The sequence below is a fragment of the Lagenorhynchus albirostris genome, chromosome 4 (genome assembly GCF_949774975.1).
Source record: "Lagenorhynchus albirostris chromosome 4, mLagAlb1.1, whole genome shotgun sequence".
Classification (NCBI taxonomy): domain Eukaryota; kingdom Metazoa; phylum Chordata; class Mammalia; order Artiodactyla; family Delphinidae; genus Lagenorhynchus; species Lagenorhynchus albirostris.
In genome coordinates, this window is record NC_083098.1 from 81,826,473 (window position 1) to 81,846,540 (window position 20,068).

General features: G+C 37.2%; 1 protein-coding gene across 7 annotated transcripts in view; it reads right to left on the minus strand.

Annotated features, from left to right (window-relative positions):
* GRXCR1 (glutaredoxin and cysteine rich domain containing 1) overlaps window positions 1-20,068 on the minus strand; it is a 305,037-nt gene that overhangs the window by 194,086 nt on the left and 90,883 nt on the right. For 2 of the 7 annotated variants that reach the window (XR_009540341.1, XR_009540337.1), the window contains one exon: window positions 18,427-19,138. The exons of 3 other annotated variants lie outside the window; for them this stretch is intronic. The gene's annotated coding sequence lies outside the window, so the exon portion shown is untranslated. 2 more of the 7 variants (XR_009540338.1, XR_009540340.1) reach the window with 2 other exon arrangements.

Genomic DNA, 20,068 nt, shown 5'->3' on the forward strand with positions numbered 1-20,068 from the left:
TAAGTTAGTAAGTTTAAGAGAATATTTTAATGTCATTTTTGTTGAGGATGCAGGTTAGCTGTTCTTCTTGTCATCTGCTGAGGGTATTCACTGGTGCGAATAAGTCATTTAATGATTGAATTTCACATTTAACAATTGCAGGCAGAAGTGATGTCCATTTGTAGCTGGGACTTTGCAAAACTTAATCTCAACTGCCTCAGACGGACAGATTCCCCTGTGCAGTGATGAACAGAACCATAAAGCACCCAAAATAGGAAATGGAGTCCTTGATGTCAAAAGTAATGGTGATTATATGAGAGATAAAACTCTAATATCTATACTTGAGAGAGATTAGGCCGATGTGAAATGCAGCCGCATTATACTACTTGCTTTACACTTCCATACATACCCCAACACAAGGTCTAAGACCCTCTGTGAAATAATGTATTGTTTTCATTTGATAACTGCTAGTGGCGACGATGACCAATATTTTACATATACCCATCAGGTCTAAACCAAATATAACAGAATGAAAGAAATTCAGAAGGATGTTTTAATTTAATTTAGTGACTGATTAGAGCCTACTTATATAACTAACATAATTAATGGTAGCTTCATGGCTACATTTCAGCTGAGTGAAGAATTTAGTAAGCTCTTCTCTAGGATTGGCAATAAATTTAAAATGTCAGCTTTTCTTTTGCTGAAATGCGTTGAGGGAGCCATGAACAATCCGAAGTACTTTGTGTTCTCTGTCAAGTGAAAGGACAAGTATGTACTGCTTCCTGTAGCACAACTTCTCAAATGACAATGTGAAAAATATCCTTTTTTAAAAATTTCATTTGAAGTTAGTTAATAACAAGGCCCCCAGTCAAAGTCCAGCAGAGCAATCACCTGAGACTGTGTCCTTTGTCACAGCATTGAGAATGTGCCAAAGATGAAAAGTTTTTCTCTGAGTCTCAATGCTCCCTGGGCATGTCAGGACTACTAAGTCAAATCAGCACATTACCAAAGTGAAAGGACAATCATGGTGTCCTAGTCCAGAACAAATGGCAAAGAGCAAGGGCTACTGGGTTCCTCTACACAGTCTGAGAGGAATATAGAAGTATGGGTTACAGGAGCTAATGCACAAACAAAATGCATAGGCTCATGAAACCCTGGGGACAAAATGCTTTTCTTACTGGGTGGGTGTGAGAGGTAGAAAACTGCAGCCTGGGGACAATGAGAGCCAAAACCACTCGCAAGAGAAGAAACCCTTCCAGGCCAGTTCTCGCATCTCTCCACAGTAGTCTGGGATGATCAAAGCCTGGCCTTCCATTATAGAAACCAGCAACATGAGTTCCAGTCGCCCTGGTGAAAGCATTGCAAAATCTCTGCTGGGTGAAGAGTAGATGAAAATATGTGAGCTACCTGGACGAACTGGAAAATCTACTCCTCCAACCCCTCTTCCCTCAAACTCCTAGACTGCTAGCTTCCAACCTAAAAAGATACCATGTTTTTCCAAAGCTAGTTCTTCTCTTTGTTGTTTTTTAATAATTTTTATTGTATTTATTTTATTTTTTTAGATCTAATATTTTTATTGAAATATATTTGGCATACAAGATTGTGTAAATTTAAGGTGTGCAGCACAATAATTTGACACATTTATATATTGTAATGTGACTGCCATTGTAGCAATAATTAGCTACACTATAACATGACACTTCTATAACATAACATTATCATTTCCTTTTAGTGGCTGGAATACTTAAGATCTAGTCTCTTAGTAAGTTTGATGATTATAATATAACAGTGTTGGTTATATTCACTGTACTGTGCATTAGATCTCTAGATTTACTACTCATAGGTCTGTACCCTGTTTAAGGGTTGTTTATGTTGTTTAAACATCTGTCCTATCCCATTTATTATTGCCTCTAATAAATGAAATAGAGACTAAGAAAACAATAGGAAAGATCAATGAAATTAAAGTCTGGTTCTTTGAAAAGATAAAATTGATAAATCTTTAGCTAGACTCATCAAGAAAAAAGGGAAGGGCCCAAATCAATAAAATCAGAAATGAAAAAGGAGAAGTTACAACTGACACTACAGAAATACAAGGAACATAAGAGACTACTACGAGCAACTATATGCCAATAAAATGGACAACCTAGAAGAAATGGACAAATTCTTAGAAAGGTACAATCTCCCTAGACTGAACCAGGAAGAAATAGAAAATATGAACATACCAATTACCAGGACTGAAATTGAATCAGTAATTTAAAAACACTCAACCAGCAAAAGGCCAGGATCAGACGACTTCACAGGTGAATTCTACCAAACATTTAGAGAAGGGTTAACACTTATCCCTCTGAAACTATTCCAAATAATAGCAGAGGAAGGGACACTTCCAAACTCATTCTATGAGGCCACCATCACCCTGATACCAAAACCAGACAAAGATACTACAAAAAAAGAAAATTACAGACCAATAACACTCATGAATATAGATGCAAAAATCCTCAACAAAATGCTAACAAACTGACTCCAAAAGTACATTAAAAGGATCATACACCATGATCAAGTAGGATTTATCCCAGGAATGCAAGGATTTTTCAATATACGCAAATCAATCGGTGTAATATACCACATTAACAAACTGAAGAATAAAAACCATAATTATCAACTCAATAGATGCAGAAAAAGCTTTTCATAAAATTCAACATCCATTTATGGTAAAAACTCTTCAGAAAGTAGGCACAGAGGAAACACACCTCAACATAATAAAGGCCATACATGACAAACGCACAGCTAACATCATATTCAATAGTCATTATTGTCTTTTAGAAAAAGAGGGGCAAAAAAACCCTCTCAAACCAGGAGGGTAAGTAAGTACTATTTAAATGTGCTTGCTTTGGATACCAAGGGGGGAAAAGGGGGGTGGGATGAATTGGGAGATCGGGATGAACATATATACACTACTATGTATAAAGCGATAATCAATGAGAACCTACTGTATAGCACAAGGAACTCTACTCAATGCTCTGTAGTGACCTAAATGGGAAGAAAATCCAAAAAAGAGGGGGATATATGTATACATATAGCTGATTCACTTTGCTATACAGCAGAAACTAACACAACATTGTAAAGCAACTATACTCCTATAAAAATTAATTAAAAGAAAAAGTCCAAAGGTGCCCAACTCATTTGGGGGTTAGTATCATTTTGCTATCAAAATCAGATAGTACAGAAGAAAAGAAAATTAGAAGCTCATTTAACTGATCGCAAAAAAAATTTATATTATAAGCATTTACATAGGTTTTATTATGTCAGGAACTTGCCTAAGCCCTGAACATATGTAATTCAAAGACAACTCCTTGACTATTATCTCCATGTTACTGATAAGGAATTCAGGCATAGAAGGGTCATATGGCTTCCCCAAGGTCATACCGCCAGCTAATTGAATCCAACAGTTCATTTGGAAAAAAAGGACCCCAAAATTGACATCATGCTCAAATGAGGTTAATCCCAGAAGCGCAAAATTAGTTACACTCCATGAAACTCATCAATGCCATTTATCTTATTAGTAGAGTGGAAAAAAGTTATATCATTATTTAAATGAGGCAAAGAGATTTTAATAAAGTTCAGGACCTATTTATCTTTTTCAAAAATCTTAGCAAACTAAGGCTAGAAGAGAACTCCCTCTCACTGGTAAACCTTATATACCAAAATCTTATAGCAAACACTACAGTTAGTGGAAAAACACAGATAGCATACCCTCCAAATTATAGAACCATACCCAATAAATGACAACTGATTGATACAGTACTAGAAGTCCTACCAATACTAAAAGGAAAGAAAAATAATTAAGAAAAAGAGAAAAATGATCACTATTTGCACTAGATGTTACCATCTCCTAATAAAACCACAGAATTATCACCAAATGAAGCAATTAGAAATAAGAAAGTTCAGAAATTTACCTGAAAATAACAACTTAAAAAATCAATAGCACTAACTTACCCCAGCAATAACCAACTAGAAAACATAACAATAGCAAAAAAAAGAAAAGGAAAAATGTTATAAAATATCTAGTAGTGAATTTAACCAAGGACACACAACATGAACACATAAGAACACATGGTGTGGAGAAAACGTAAAAACCCTAATAAAGGGTATACTAGTTGATTTACAAAATTAAATAGACATTTTATTCTCTTAGGTAAGATGACTTAACATTACAAAGATATTCACTATTCCTAATTATTCTATAAATTCAATGTAATACCAATCACATTTCCAGTTGGATTTTTAAAGAATTAAATAAATTAATTTTATTATTTAATAGGAAGCCAAACTTTAAAAAGATGAAAAAAAGAAGGGCAAGCTGCCAGATATAAATACATACTTTTAACTCATAATAATAAAAAAAAGATATTGGCATAAGAACAATCATATGGACCAAAAAAACACAATAGAAAGCTCAGGGATAAACCATGTAGAGGGGACACTTTTATATAAGATAAGGATAGCATCACAAATTCATGGGGAAACAATGAATTATTTAGTAAAATGGTTTGCAAAAAGTGAATCCCAGCTTAACCCTACACACCAAAGGAATCTACGAAGGGGTAAATGTCTAAAGGTGAAGAATAAAACTAGAAAGCTGATAGAATAAAATGTGGAATAGCTACAGATCTGAGGCGAAGGAAGGATTGTTTAAACAAAACTTTGAAAGCACAAGCAAAGAAAAAGGAGTAATTAAGTTGTTTACGTCAAAGTGAAGAATTTCTGGTCAATAAAAGATACTATGGATAAAGTTAATATAGCTGACAGAATGGAAGAAGATATTTGCAAAGTGTAAAACCAACCAGGGATTAATGTTTAGAATATACAAGAAACACCTACAAATGTATAGTGAAAGGCAACAACCCAAATAGAAAAATCAGTCGGAAATATGAATATCCAATATAGAAGAAACTCAAGATGCTGACAAACAGATGACAAATCATAACAACTGGCAATTACAGAAATACAAGTTAAGTGATTGTAGGCTGGCAAAAATTGGAAAGCTGAATAATGCTAACTATCGGCAGAGATGTTGTTAAATATGAATCTTTGTCCACTGCTGGTGAAAATACAGAGCAGTGCAAACTTCCTGGAGAGCAACTGGGCACTAGTCAAAATAAATGCATGTCCCATATGACCCAGAAATACTGTACCTGGGTGTATGTCCAAAAGACATTCTCACAAAGTCCCTGAAGACACGGACAGAGTTGTTCATGACAACCCTAGAAATGATGCCAGAGTTTCCCACAGGCCGTGTGACCAACAGAGAAGGCAGCTGGGCTTGAGCTATCTTGGCAGGACCCCACTCAAGAGCTCAGTTCACCTGTGACAGAATCCCACCAATAAGAGGCTAAAAGATGGCTTCTTTTGGCCAGAGTCAAGGGGGAGTGGAAAGAGAAGGGCCAGACTGGAGCTTACAGTGCAGGGAAATGTGCAGTGTCATCCTCCAAAACCTCCCCCCCAAACCTATACGTGTGTCCCATGAGGAGTCAGTGTTTGGTCACCCACCATGGAAAGGACATTGATTGTAAATTACTGTTAGTCAGAAAAGCAGCAAAAGAAGGACATCACTGCTGACCAATTAAGGTAACTACCTCCTCTCCCTCTTCCTCCTCCTCCTTTAATGAAATGGAGAAACTGAACTTTAAGGAGAGTTTGGAGAGGAGGTATCTCAAGCTATATCATACCCACCATCCTTGAAGCAACCAGGGCCAAGATAAAGTCCCCCTTAGGGAGGGGAGAAAATGAGGCAGTTGAAAGAGAGTCTTTATAATGCTTTTCAGCTTTACAGTGTCCTTTCTCTACAGACCCTATGGTCTGAACATTGTTTCTCACCGCTCCCCAAAAATTAGTATGTTGAAATCCGAACACCACAGGCAATGGTATTAAGAGGTGGGATCTTTGGGATGTGATTAGGTCTTGAGGGCAGAGACCTCATAAATAGGTCACAAGGGCAGAGACCTCATAAATAGGTTTAGTGCCTTTAGAAAAGAGTCCCCAGAGAGCTTGCTTGTCCCTTCCATCACGTGAGGTTACAAGAAGTCTGGCCTTCACCCAACCATGTGGGCACCCTGATCCCAGACTTCCAGCCTCCAGAATTACCAGGAAAAAATTTCTGTTGTTTATAAGCTACCACCTAATCTGTAGTGTTTTGTTATAGCAGCCCAAACAGACTAAGACAGACCCCAAAGGAAAAGGGAAGTCAGGGCCAAAATATAGCTGAAGCTGCCTCAACAAGATGCTAGAAATAGGAATTAGTTTAATTTTTCTTTATTTATATCCTACATAATTACAAAAATCATTTAAGCAGAACCGAAACTATTTAACTTTGTTCTGCTGCCCAACATTTCAAATGACACCCCCCATCCTGCAACTGGAGAATCAGCATCATTGTATAGAGGGTACACTCAGGCCAACAACCTGAGCTGGCCCGTCCAATAACGTGTTCAATCACAGTGGCTCCCAAAAGATGGGAATGAAAGCATTTTATCAGACCACAGCACACAAGTTTGCCTCCTATCGTGGCTGGACCTCGGCTCTCTAAAAGGACTAGGATGAAGAGGAGAATGACAAGCAAGACTGTAAGTTCCTCAAATGTCTTCCACTTGCAGGTCCTAGAGGACACAATTATTGATCTCAGAGCTTGAAATGGAAATCGATGGTTTTTAAATGCTAGAGAAAATAAGGGAATTAAAATAAGGAAAAAAATCTTGTAAAAAGTATAAGCCATTAAATAATGGAAAATGTTCATTTTCATCATCTATACCTGTGTGCTCAAAGACAAAATGAGTTGCAACCAAAAAGAGTCAGTCTTATTTCTTCAGAATAGGCTTCATGTTTCACAAAAGCCATGAGTTACTGTTTTCAAGTCTCAAAAAATCTCTTTAACACCTAGACTGCAACAAAATTGAGCATGTGTTTTTGAACCCTAATTAGTTCTTGGTTATATATACCCAGCTATGGGTTGTCAAACTGCTTGATTTGGGACCTGATATCAAAATATCACTTCCTATTACTTTGATTGTGTGTCAGATGTTCCAGCTTTAGATGCCCTTGGGAGTTGGTTATTAATGTGGTTGTTATTACTGAATGCAAAAGAATATCTTAATATCTTTAAATATTAAGTTTTGCCCTGAAATAAGATAAGCATATGCAAGTATGATGATTTGGGGCTGAGAAATTAAACAAAGTAATAGAGAAGTAAAGGAAAGATGTCCCTGATACAGTCAATTGTTAATGAACCCATGGATGGCATAGTTGCTTCTCCTATGAACAAGTAAGATTTCACAACATAACAATAAATATCAGGTCAGTTCACTGCTTTTGCTTTCATTAGAATCCCCACATCATGGAGGAACATTTTCTTGTTAATGCTAAAGTTCTCAAAAGCAGGACTGGGTATAAAATCTCTTCCACTTCTTAGTATTACTAATGAAGTTGGTTGTCATTTTATTTATTATACTCGTTCAGTTTTATATTAGAAAGAGAAAATGACATTTAAGAGATTAATTGAGTTCAGGGCAAAAGATATCTTATATCTGATGTTTTTGAAGGTCTAAATAGAAATAAAAATGTCTGTCAAACCATGTTTCTGAATTTTTATAAGACTATAATTATACACATAGTTAATAACCCCATTGGGCAGGATGCGTCAGAAAACATTGAAGACTTAGATTATTATGATTAGCATAATAATTAGGTCGTTCATCAGGAAAAACTATGAATAATTCATTTTAATTAAGTAACTGATATAACAGCAAATCAACCATCAGTGCCAGAGCCTAGTAAGTCACCAGTAAAACTAACTTCTATACAAGATAATAAATTAAAAATTTGTTCCATTACTAAAAAAATCACCAAAAATTTTTCCTGGACTTTGCATGTTTGCCAGTTAGTAGGTATTGCCCACGTATGTGAAACACTTTGCTGCTGCATAATTTGAAAACTAGAAAGAAGTATTAGATATTAAAGATATGAGAGGAAAATGTGCCTCTCTTCCAGATAATAAATGTTACCATTGTATTGCTTTCCTTCTGGCTATTCCAGGTGACTAAACTTTGGAATTAAGTGTAGAAATATATATTATACAGGGAAGAAACAGTCCACGGAGAAAACAGGGGGCTGAAACCAACTATTCCAGTCCATAAATGCTGGTATAAATTATTCTGAAAAAGAACAAAAGATTCTGTCTCCACATCCAGTTTATAAAGCCTGTTAAGACCCTGGGATTCAGAACAATCTATTATTAAATATTCTGCTTCTTCTTCTGGTTTACCCAGAAGGAAAAAAGCCCAAGAGGTAGAATCATTTTTCGGACGAGAGATAAAGATCAATTTAAAGATTTTAATAAGTGATCAATATTAAGATGCAGGGATACATAACACATGAAGGCCTATCTAACTTATGAAAGTTTTAATTTTAGGATGCCATACCCTTTAAATCAAAGTGTGTTTCAATTTTTTTTCTTATAATCTATAAGATTATAGATCGTCAAGTAGACTCCAGAATTTGGAAAGACCAAATAAAGCCTTATTTTAGTGTAAGAGTAACTAAAAGCCTTAGGGAATATGATGAAGTTCATTGGAACATGGGAACTTGGGGACTGTTTTCTGTGCTGAGCAGAGGACAGGTCAGATGAATAACCATTTTGCTCCAATACAAACTGCCTGACCCATCCCCTAATTAACCCTCTGGCCATAGCCCTGACCTCAGAAATGCCACTGCTGTAATACTGAATGGGGTTTAGAGTGGCGATGACCACTGACAAGTAATCCAGTAGTTTGCACATCAGCCAAGAAACACTGCAGTTGAACATCTGCATCCCACCAATCTTCAAGACCGTCAGGACACAAACCCGGGAGCCATCTTTGACTCCTTCCCCTAAACCTCCTGTCCAGCTGGCCTGCCTGTACTATGTATTCGATCTACAAACATCTTTCCACGCTCTCCACAGTCACGGCTGTCATCGGCACTACTTTCATTCATGCACTAATCATCTCTTAGTTGTAATAAAATAGTCTCCTGTTGGCTTTTGTGCCCTCCTATGTGCCCCACTCCAACACAAGTCTGATCACAGCAATCTATTACTTAAAGTATTTCAATTATTCCTAATTTCTTTGCTTACATTTGGTGACTACTAACTTTTCCAGCACTTGCCTTACCAACCCTATAGTTGACTCAATTCTTGCAGAGCTTAGAACATGTCATGCTCTCATCTCTGAATCTATACGCATATATCCTGGGTTCAGTCAAATTGAATATTTCTTCCCTGTAGCTACTACTTCAAGGCTAGATAGCATTTGATTGTAATTCATACTTAAACAGAAGTCCCGAGATACTATGGTACCAGGGCTGGTCTTGTTTACCCCATCTCCTAATTTCCTGTTATCTACAGTGCTAGCTATTCACAACAATGAATTTTGTTCCTCTGAATAAAGGTAAGGGAGATTCACCCACCCAGATCAGCCCAGAACCCAAGCTAGTATAAGATGAGATGACTTAGCACCAAGAGTAAACCAGATAGGGATTTTCTGAAATCAGCAGCTAGGCCTCCCTAAAAATAAATGGACCATTGTCCTAAAGGAAATGCCCAATACTTTCTATTACTTCACTCAGGAACAAAATTAAGATCCCATAGTGACTTTCATTTCTTACATTTTTATAACTCCTTGGGGCAATTAAGGACAGATTTTTCCCTAGCCTATTACTCATAAATACCCGTAAAAGAGGAAGCTAGCATAATTTTCCCCCAAGAAAAGGAATTTTTAACAAATGACCTCAAATACTGAATAACTCACTTTCTGCACTAGAGTGACTTAAGTGATCAATTTCCCAGAAGGAACCCACTGGCTTAGCTTGTGCAAAAGGAAGCATCAATATTAAGAACTCATGTTAATTTGTGTGTGTGTGATAAAAGTATTATATTATTAATCAGAAAGTTTTTATGCATTAAAGATAACTACAGTGTTTACAGATGAAATTATATATACCTGGGGTTTGCTTTAAAATAATGCAATGGGGGAGGGGGCAAACATAAACAAAATAAGATTGGCCATAAGCTTGATTATTTTTAAGCTAAGTGATTAAAACACGACAGTTAATTATACTAGTCTCTTCTTCTGCATAAGTTTTTTAAAATTATAACAAAAATCTTTCTAAAAAAATGAATTTTTAGAGCCAGTTGATCCTACTTGTTCCTATAAAAGGAGAAAACGATTACAAGGAGTGCCAAGAGTGGTTCAGGGCTCCTTTGGGAGATTTTTCTGAGGTTTCCTTTAACATGACTCCACTCTCTCTACTTGAAATCATCACCTCTCCCCCCGCTGCCCCAACCACCTTCCCTAACTCCTTTTTATTCCCCAAGGCTTAGTTTAGGCATGGCCCTCTTGGAAAGCCTGATCTTATGTTTTCCTCCTTCCCAAGTCAGGGTAAAGTGTCCCTAATACATGCTTTCATAGCATCCCATGTTTCTTTTACTGGGGCTCTTATTACACTAAATTGTACCTATTTGCTTACTTGTCTGTCTCCTCCACCAGAATCTACAACAGAATCCACACTTTCTGAAGATAGGAAACATCTAATTTATCTTAGGAAAGGATCTTAAAACACACACTATTTGCTTTACTTTTATACCATTTTTCTCCCACTGTTCTCTGGATTTAATCACTTGCCTGATGATCTTTCTTACTTTGAGAATCTATCATCATGTGGAGAGACCAGGAATGAAAAATTTTATTTCGAATCCAGCAAGTCCTTAATCTTTTGTTTCCTCTAAATTATGCTTGAAAAATGAACTGCTTCTTTTTTTAAATCATCTCCCTCTATTTGTATTTTATGAAAGGCAATGAGATGATGGAAGTTGGCATTGTCACAGTTCTGCCTGGAAATCTTAGCTAGATCACGGGGTTCATCAGTTTTATTTGCTATTTTCCATATAACTGCAGGGTACAGTGCTAATAAACTTTCTTCTATTATATGACAAGTGTCTCTTTTCTTACAACTTCCAATAACATTTGCTCTCTAATCTCTCACCAACAGGCTATTTGAGGCCCTTTTAGCTACTGCTAACGTGGTCCTCATGGCTCTTAAGATTTTATTAACATCTCCCCGAGTTTACCCACCATCAAGTCCACGTTTCACTGTTTTTTTATGGCAGTGTCCCATTTCCAAATACCCAAATGTGTTCTTGTTACCTATCATTTCATAACAACTCACCCTAAAACAGTGGACCTTCTTTGATGAGAGCTGATGAAAGTTAAATCACATCCTCAGTTCATAGCATATCACCATCATTTGTCCTAGTGAGGCTTTCTCTTATTTATATTACTTACTAATTTATTTACTTATTTATTTTTATCCCCCTCTTAGTACTCTACCTGTGCTCCCAGGCAACTCTTACAATGTGCTTATACTAACACAATGAGCTGAATCATCAATCAGGCTCACAAAACCCATGTCTTACCAAGCACCAAGCTTTACTAATGTTTAGTCAAGTTTACACAAAGGAGCCGCATCATAAATCCCTTTTTCACATTAGGATGCATTTTGGGTTCAGAGCAAGAAGCACAATGGGCAATACAACATGGCACAAGGAAGCCCTTTACTTCTGTGCTTCTCTCAACCTTTATACTTTCTGGTTATGTAGTAAGAAGGTCTATGTGATTAACTTCCATTATCCAGCCCAGCTACGGCTCATAAAGCCATGAACTGAAGACTAGTTTATAATAAATAATCCAGACAGACGAGGTACATCCTGCTATAAAAATTCCTTAGGTAAGAAATCAGAACATGGCACATCCTGGAAGATTTTCAGTTACCTTCCAATTAGTAAATTCCATCAATTTGCTAACAAAGGGGTCTGGGTAAGGTCAGAGCTACCTCAGGCAAGGAGAGAGGAACCAAGTTTTAGACGTGTTTATTAATCCTTTACTGGTGTTTACAGTTTACCTCTTATTTTGATGCATTTTCGAAGCATGTGTATTGTTTTGTGAGCATGTACAAACGTATATACGTTTGTATTCAATATTTATTTGTGTTGCATATTTACATCAAAATTCTCTTTCTTACTGGTTTGTTTTAGTCCTGTGTCTTAGGATCCATCCACATTGCTACATGAACACCTAATCCATTGCTTCTAACTGTTGCATACTATTCCATTTGGTTTATCCCCTCTCCTAATGATGGACAGCCAGCTTCTCTCACTTCCTTAGTGGCAGAAATAATGCTGCAGTCAATATTTTTAGATATGAGAACCTCATTAGGATATTTAATCCAGCGCATTACTCTTGGGCCATGTGGAACAAATATACTTAGTTTATTAAATACCACCACCTCCAAAGTAAATACACTCAGACTATACTCCCACCAGGGCATGAAGATCCCTATATCCCCACATTCCTGCCAACATATGCCATTATCCAACTGACTGGGGGTAATAATTACAACAGAGATGACGCATTTTGTTTGGGATCCTCTAATTACCAGCTATGATGAGTATTTTGACATACACTGTTACCTTGACCATACTTGTTACCTTTTGGAATTTCCTCTTCTCTAAATTGTGTATTCATACCCCTTATGTATCTTGCAAATTGTAGTTAAAATGGCACATTCCCAACTCATTTCCTGTCAACTGGATTCAAACTGTCCATGGACGCTCGAATATGACACAAAAGGGAAGTGTAATGAAGGGGCAGTCAGAGTGGCAAGAGCTAGTGGTCCTCACTAATTGCAATAAAAATAACTTAGTCTTGCAAATTTCACTAAAACATACAACAGTGTGAGTATCTTGGGAGGGCCCCTCCCAAAGCAAGTAAGGAGCCCTGAAGCCTAAGCTTTGTTTGCTTCACAATAAATCCACCTGGGGTCCCATGTATACATGGGTCCAATCTGAGCCCTCTATTTGGTTCTACTGATTTACTGGTCTGTTCTTGCACCGCACTAGGGCAACACTAGGTTTACAACTATGTCTTTGTTTGCTAGAATTTTATCAATAAGCAAGTATTAATTTATTTTATGTTTTTATAATATCACTGAAAATTTCTTAGAATCCCAGATAACATTTCCATACTTTATTTTTTATTCAAATTGTATCTACCCCCATCACCCACCACCTACCCCCTCACTGCCTAACGGAATCCTCTGACCAACAGGAGTTCCCACCTTTAGAATATGTCACTCATCTCCATGTTCCTAGGGATATTATTCCCTGTAGTTTTCATTATTTTTTATCAGTGGTAGTATCTAGCTAATAAGACATTGCTCAGAAACACTCACTCTATCCCCTTTCAGATTAATGAATTAACTCATGCATCCATTTATTCAGTAAATAGTTCTTAAGTGCCTACAATATGTTTAAATGTTATGAATTCAACAACAACAAAAAGCATACGTTAACCCTCATGGAGTTTAATTCTTACCATAAATCATTTCCTTTACCAAGAAGAAAATAGAGAGTATATGGGGGATACATAAGTAGTTTCTTCCTTCCTCTTACAGTGTATTCAATAAAGTTATTAATAATAATATGCCTCTTTCTGATATCCACGACTGTAAATTTCTAGACACTGCAATGCATCAGCGGTGGTTTCTGCAAAAACAAAGACTTTGTTCCCTTTTCCATAGGTCAGCTCACCGCTCTATACCACTACAGCTGTATATACAGTGTATATCAAAGTCATGCAAAATGTTGAGTGTTCTTTTTAATGCCCTCAATAAATGCAGTGCTGACTTAGATACTATCTTATTGGACTACAGTTCTTTCCCACTGTTCATGCCTGTTTCCCTCAGGACACTGGGAAGAGACATAATTTCATAAGCCATTCTCCTACTGAGGAAGATCAGTGTACCCTAAGGAAAAAAGAGCATATTTTCAGAGTAAGGTGGAAAATGAGTGCATTTTTCTTTTGAACCAGTGGCGGTGGCGGTGGGAGTGATTGTTTTCCTAATGTAGAATTCATGACATCACTTATTTACAGACAAATTCAAGCATGTCAAGTTTGGCAGATTCTTTCCAGAGACTAGCTTATCTCTCTAGCCTCATTGTCTGCCTCTCCTGCACTGTAATTTGCACTTGGCAAAGTTCCCAAAATAGAATATGCTGTTTCATACATCAGCATTTTTAGTTTCACTGTGACTTCTACCTCGAATGTGTTTCCAGCAATTATTTCTTCACCTGCCTCCACCCCTCATGCAAAACACAGTCCCAGAAGTGTCTCTTCTCCAATCACATAATGCTCCTCTCCCCTGAGACCCGCATACCCTGAGTATCCCAGTATCATAACACTTAAATTAGTCTTTCGAAATGATCTATTTACATGCCTGTCCAGCCTACAAGTTTCTCAAGAGCACAGGACTGTCATTCTCCCCTTTATAGACCCAGCTACTACCCCAATCCTTGCCATACAGCATGCAGTCAACAAATACTGAACAGAGCCCAACTCAACTAAAATATCAATAACTTTTTGGAACAGCGCTTTGAGCTTATGCAATCATAATTACCCCCAGAATGAACCCTGTGGGTAAACAAAATAGCCAGCTTCCAACATAAGAAACTTGAAGAGCAGGGAAGGCAAATAATCACTGGTGAACTTTGGTTAAATTCCCTCCTTACCCTTTTAATTAAAAATTTTTAAATGCCAATTAGTATACTGAGCATGGAGCACATTAGTAACTATTAACCCACTCCTTGATGATACAATATTATAATGCATGGCTTAGCAAAGTGGTTTTTAACTTGGCTCTTTGAGTTGGGGTGGGGATCATTTTGTGCTTATTTTTTGGTGCATATTTTAAGTTGTGATTTTTTTTTCCTCTAAAATAAAGCATGAGCATAAAAATCGATAAATGAAACAGATAAAAGTGAGTGAGGTAGCTGAGGATGGATGGAGGGATGAGGGAAACTGAGACAGAGCCTTAGGATCCCTACTGCTCCTTGGAGCTCACGGTGACAACCATGTGTAGGCAGCAAGCAGTCTTTGAGTGAAGCACAAAAGAACTAAGCTTGCTGTGCACTGCCTCTCTTCCTTCATCCCTCCTCACTGCACGATCACTTATTTTAATTCTCTCTTTTTTTTTTTTTTGAGTTGGGCAAGTAGCTTCTGAAACTACCAACTTCATCTGTATTCAGAAGGATCAAGTTTCCATTGCTTCTAGGATTCTGGGGTGACTCGAGAATGTTAAAGAGGTGGAAAGAAAAAAAATGGCAGTGGAGGGCGTTCTATCAGTGATATATAATTACCTGCCTCACATGCTTTATTATGCTTCATTATCTTTATTATTATTTAACATATATTGTAGGAAAAGTGCTACAGAGCAGCATTGCTCAATTTTTAATGTGCATGGGAAGCACCTGCGATCTTGTTAAAACAAAGGTTCCGACTCAGTAAGTCAGGAGCAAAATAGGAGAGTCTAACAAGCTCCCAGGTGATGCCAATTCTGCTGGTCCACAGATTGCGCTTTGAGAGGCACTAAAGGATGCCAAAAAATGGATGAGAAATAGTCTCTAATTCTCACGGAGTTCACAGTCTCATAGGAGGTACAGACCGTAACTGTAAGAACTCAAATAAGAAGCAGCAAAGGGTGAGTACTGAAAAGGATGCTGAACACCAGGCAGCCTTGAGGTTTTAGCAGAACACATGCAACATGGGATGTTCTCAGAATCTCATGTCAAGTGCTTTAAGAAAGTAACATAAAAGAAATGAGGACCCAGTCGGGAGGTCCCAAAAGAAATTAAATATGTTCTCCCTTTTCTGATCCCTTTCTTGCTAGTTTTCTTAGTGAAGTGGGAGAATGCTGACTTTGTTTACTACCAACATACTTCTGCTTTCTTGTTGCAGAGAGCAGTAAAGGAAGATGGACCCCAGACAATGCTAGCTTCCTCATGGTTTCCAAAAACAGCTTCCTAGACTAGGTAAGTATTTATCCCAGCAGAGATGTCACCTTGCAGAGACAAAAACTGAGCCTGTTATCAAACAGACTAGCCCACTCTTAAGTGTAGGTGTCCAGGTGTCAAGCTGAAAGGAAGACAAATGCAGCTTTGCCCCCCACACACAGCCAAGAACTGCTTTGGAAAAGTCTGTGGTGTGTGACACGTTGCTTTTCTGTACTGTCACATTTTAACAGGTTAACAGTATCAAAGCTAAACTTTCAAAACTCAGTTTTACAGGCTTGGGTATCTTTGCAATGAAATCACAAGATCACAGCGTTGAACTGCAATGTGGATCCCATCCTGTGAGTGTGTATCAGGGTTTCACTCTCAGAACATCGACTTCTAGGAAACACACAGTAGCCCAACCAACCTGTAGCCAGGCAGCGAACAAACAATCCTCTTGCTAAGGAGTCTGCTCCGAATTTCATCGAGATCCGACTATTTCTCAGAAAGAACATTCTGTCTCAGTGTTGTTCACTCGTCTTTTGTCCCAAACCGATGATAGTGTGGTAACGGGCTGCGTTCTGTAGAACGAAACACACGCGGTTTGGAAGAACATCAGGCTTTAGTCAGTGTCCCTAAGTTCAGGGTTCTCATCCACAAAACAAGGATAATAAAATCTACTAGTTACCTAACAGCATATTGTGAGAAGTTAAGGAAGCAAATGTATGTGAAAGAACTGTAGAAACTACAAAATAATAATGTAATAGCATCATAGCTCATAAGCAATTGTCTTAATAAGTAGTAAAACAGTTGATTTCCATTATAAAAGTTGAAGGCCCAGATCCTTCTTTCCACTAGACTGGAACTGCAAGGGGGAAAAAATTTAGCCAAACACTCTTTCCTGGGACTTCTACCCTTGAAGAATTGGTGCAAGGCTTTAAAAAATGGTGAGGTCCCATTCATTTAGAAGCAGCATTCTCATCTGACTGTTCCTGTCTTGAGAAATTTCCTTTAGTTCTTGTTTCCTTGCTCCACTCGAAACCACTGATTTCCTCCTATTTCAAGATGTGGTTCTCCAATCTTTCAGTTTGCCAGTAAATTTCCTTTTTTGCTTAAGCTGACCAATGTTTGTTTCTTTGCAATCAAAAAAGAACTTAGCTAACTGATATACCAAGCCAGGATCTCAACCCAGGACAGCCCAAAATCCAAAGCCCATGCACTAAACCAATAAATTATACTGTCTCTTAAAAAGTCACATTAAGTATTAAAATGTACAGTGCTTCTCTTATCCAACCTGCAGCTGTATTAATCTATGATCCACCCATTAGTTCATATGGTAACTTCTGACTTCTAAAAGCAAATGTGAAAATTATTTCTTATGTGATAATTCAGAAATTATAAGTGCCATGGATTTAAGGGGAATCATTGAGTCATTTGAGAAACTGAACTGTAGAGCTGATAGAAACCTATGAGATCATTTTCACCTAACTTTGTATAAACAGAAGTATCATAACAATTTCATGAAAACAGCATCTGGCAGACTTAAACATTCTTCTTTCAATTGGTATAGAAGCAACTACCCCACTGCTTAGATGCAATGTATTACAGACAAGTCTCACCAAGTACAAACTGTAAGCACAGACTACTACAAAGACAAAATTTATCTTTCTCAGCTTTGTTTCAAATTTAAGAAATATCCAGGCTCTGCTAAGTGAGCAAGCCTATTACTCCAGTGGCCCCTTGAGTAGCCTAAGCAATCATCCTGGACATCAAACAGCAGGAAGCTTTTGGAAAGAAAAAAGGAAAAAAGGTCCAGCCACAGTTTAATTTCCTCTCTAATTGCAAAGGAATATATTCACTGAGCTCCTTGGGAAAGGAACTTTCTTCCACTCTCTCAACACTTTTCTGTTGGTACTAGATGAAAAAGAGACACAACAAATTGACGTGGGCCCTTAGATTCACAATTTTCTGAAGAAGGGCTTGCAGGAATGGGCATGTGCTGCGTGTAAGAGGAGTGGAGGGAACCAGAGCAATGGGTTCCTGCATGTGTCTGGACCTGTTACCACTCACCCCAACGTATGGCCAGTTTTCCATGAAAGAGAAAAAAGGCATGTCGACTGAAAAAAATGCACAACCCGAAAGTTGAGAATCATGTTTTATTCGGTGGACTTGCTGAGGACATAAGCCTGGAAGACAGCCTCTCAGCTTGCTCTGAGGGACTGCTCCTAAGAAGTATGAGAGGAGCCAGGATATATATAGGAGTTTTTGCAAAAAAAACCAGGTAGTCGGAACATCAGAAGATTACTGCTAAAGAAAACCAGACATCTCAAGTTAATGAATTTAGCGCTTTTCTATATATAGGAAGATGCAAGAGTCTGGCCTCATTGAAATCAATCCTTTGATATGATATATCTGGCCTTGATATCAAAGGCAAGTATCCTGTTTTTCTCCATCCTGAATCCCCTCAAGGTGCACAGTCGTGGGCGGCTACAGTGGCTGATGGCTTGATGACTGCAATATCCTTTGTTTACTGATATGGCAGGTGACATTTCCACACGCAAAACAAATAAATCACATTGGATTGTATATTTAGGATAAATGATATTTTCAAAATTCCCTGCAACATGCAAAAACCACTCACATTTATTAAAAATCATTCTCCCCACTCCAGGGTTGAAAGATTCTTTCATTTAGCAGGTACTTTTTTTTGGCACTTTGAGGAACTATGTTCAGCAGGTATTGAGCTCAAATCAATACCTCACTTACTGTGAAGTTCCAAGCTGCAGGATCATCACATAAAACACAATAGGGTCCTTCTAGTAATAGGACCCAATCTTGTTGAATGTGCACAAGTGGAAACCACAGAACACTGAATTTCATCAAATGTAAGATGCTATCAGCATGCAGGTTTTATAAATTTAAGTTTTAGCAAAGTAAATAAAGACAAATTGATCACATAATTTGATGACTCATTTTTATTGAATATGTGACTGTTTGGAATCATATAAATATTATAAATGACATGGTCTAATGTAATGAATTCTGTCTAATTAGAAGTTTTAAAAAACCGTATCCTAAAAAATTAGAAGAATGAAAATTACTGGCATAGAATCTCCTCAGAAATCTCAAATGGAATTATCTGATGGATCTGGAACACCATTAGAGAAATTTCTATTCACTTCTTTGAAGATCTTTAGGGAGAAGTTTAGATGTCTTGGTATAATGGAACAGGAGCCTTCTATGAAAACACTGAAAGAAGAAATATCAATAACGACGTGGCCCAAGAATATCACCTTTACCCTGAGTTGCTACTTTTAATATTTTCATTTACAATTTATTTCAAAAGTTGGTCTAATATTTTTTACTGCATGAACAAACTTGCATCAAAACGGCCTTTCTACAGAATACATTTCTCTTCAGTTTGCAAAGACGATATTCTATTCTTAAGCAAGCAATTCTGGTTTTACATTTGTAGCACCATTAAATAGAACTGGAGAGGTAACTTTTTTTGTACGTTTTTGTTGTAAATTTTACTACTTCAAACTTTTTTTTGTGGCTGCCAAAGGGAAAAGAATAAGAAACAAAAATCAATGTTTGTATTTAAACTTGGAAGTATGATGAGAAGATATGGTGTGTGTATGTGTGCGTGTGTGTTGTTCTGTTTTGCCTACTTTCTAGAATGTAAGCTTATGATACATATACTTACAGATAGCTCCTTCTCCTCCTATTACAGAGATTAACAATCCCTTTCTCTCAATAAACACAGAAGCTATCATTTATTCAGTAGTTATTATGTGCTCAGTGCCATACTAAGCTCTTTAGACTCATATAAGAACTCTACGACAAAGTCATATTAAAATGGTGAAAACCTTTACAATATTCATTTAAGAAGTATTTATTGAACAACTACTGTGAGACATTATTCTGGGCTTTGATGATATCAAAGTAAACAAAAAACACAAAGCCACTGTTCTCAAAAAACTAACAAAAATAGAGAGAAAAAGCATCCACAGATGAAAGAGTATCTTTAAAGTATGACAATTTGATTGAAAACAAATCAGCAGTTACAATGGAAGACAGAAAATTCTGAGAAAATGTATTCAAAAAATACATTCGAAAATCAATCTAGAAATGTATGTCCAACAAAATTATCATCCAATAATGCGGGCAAAACATGTA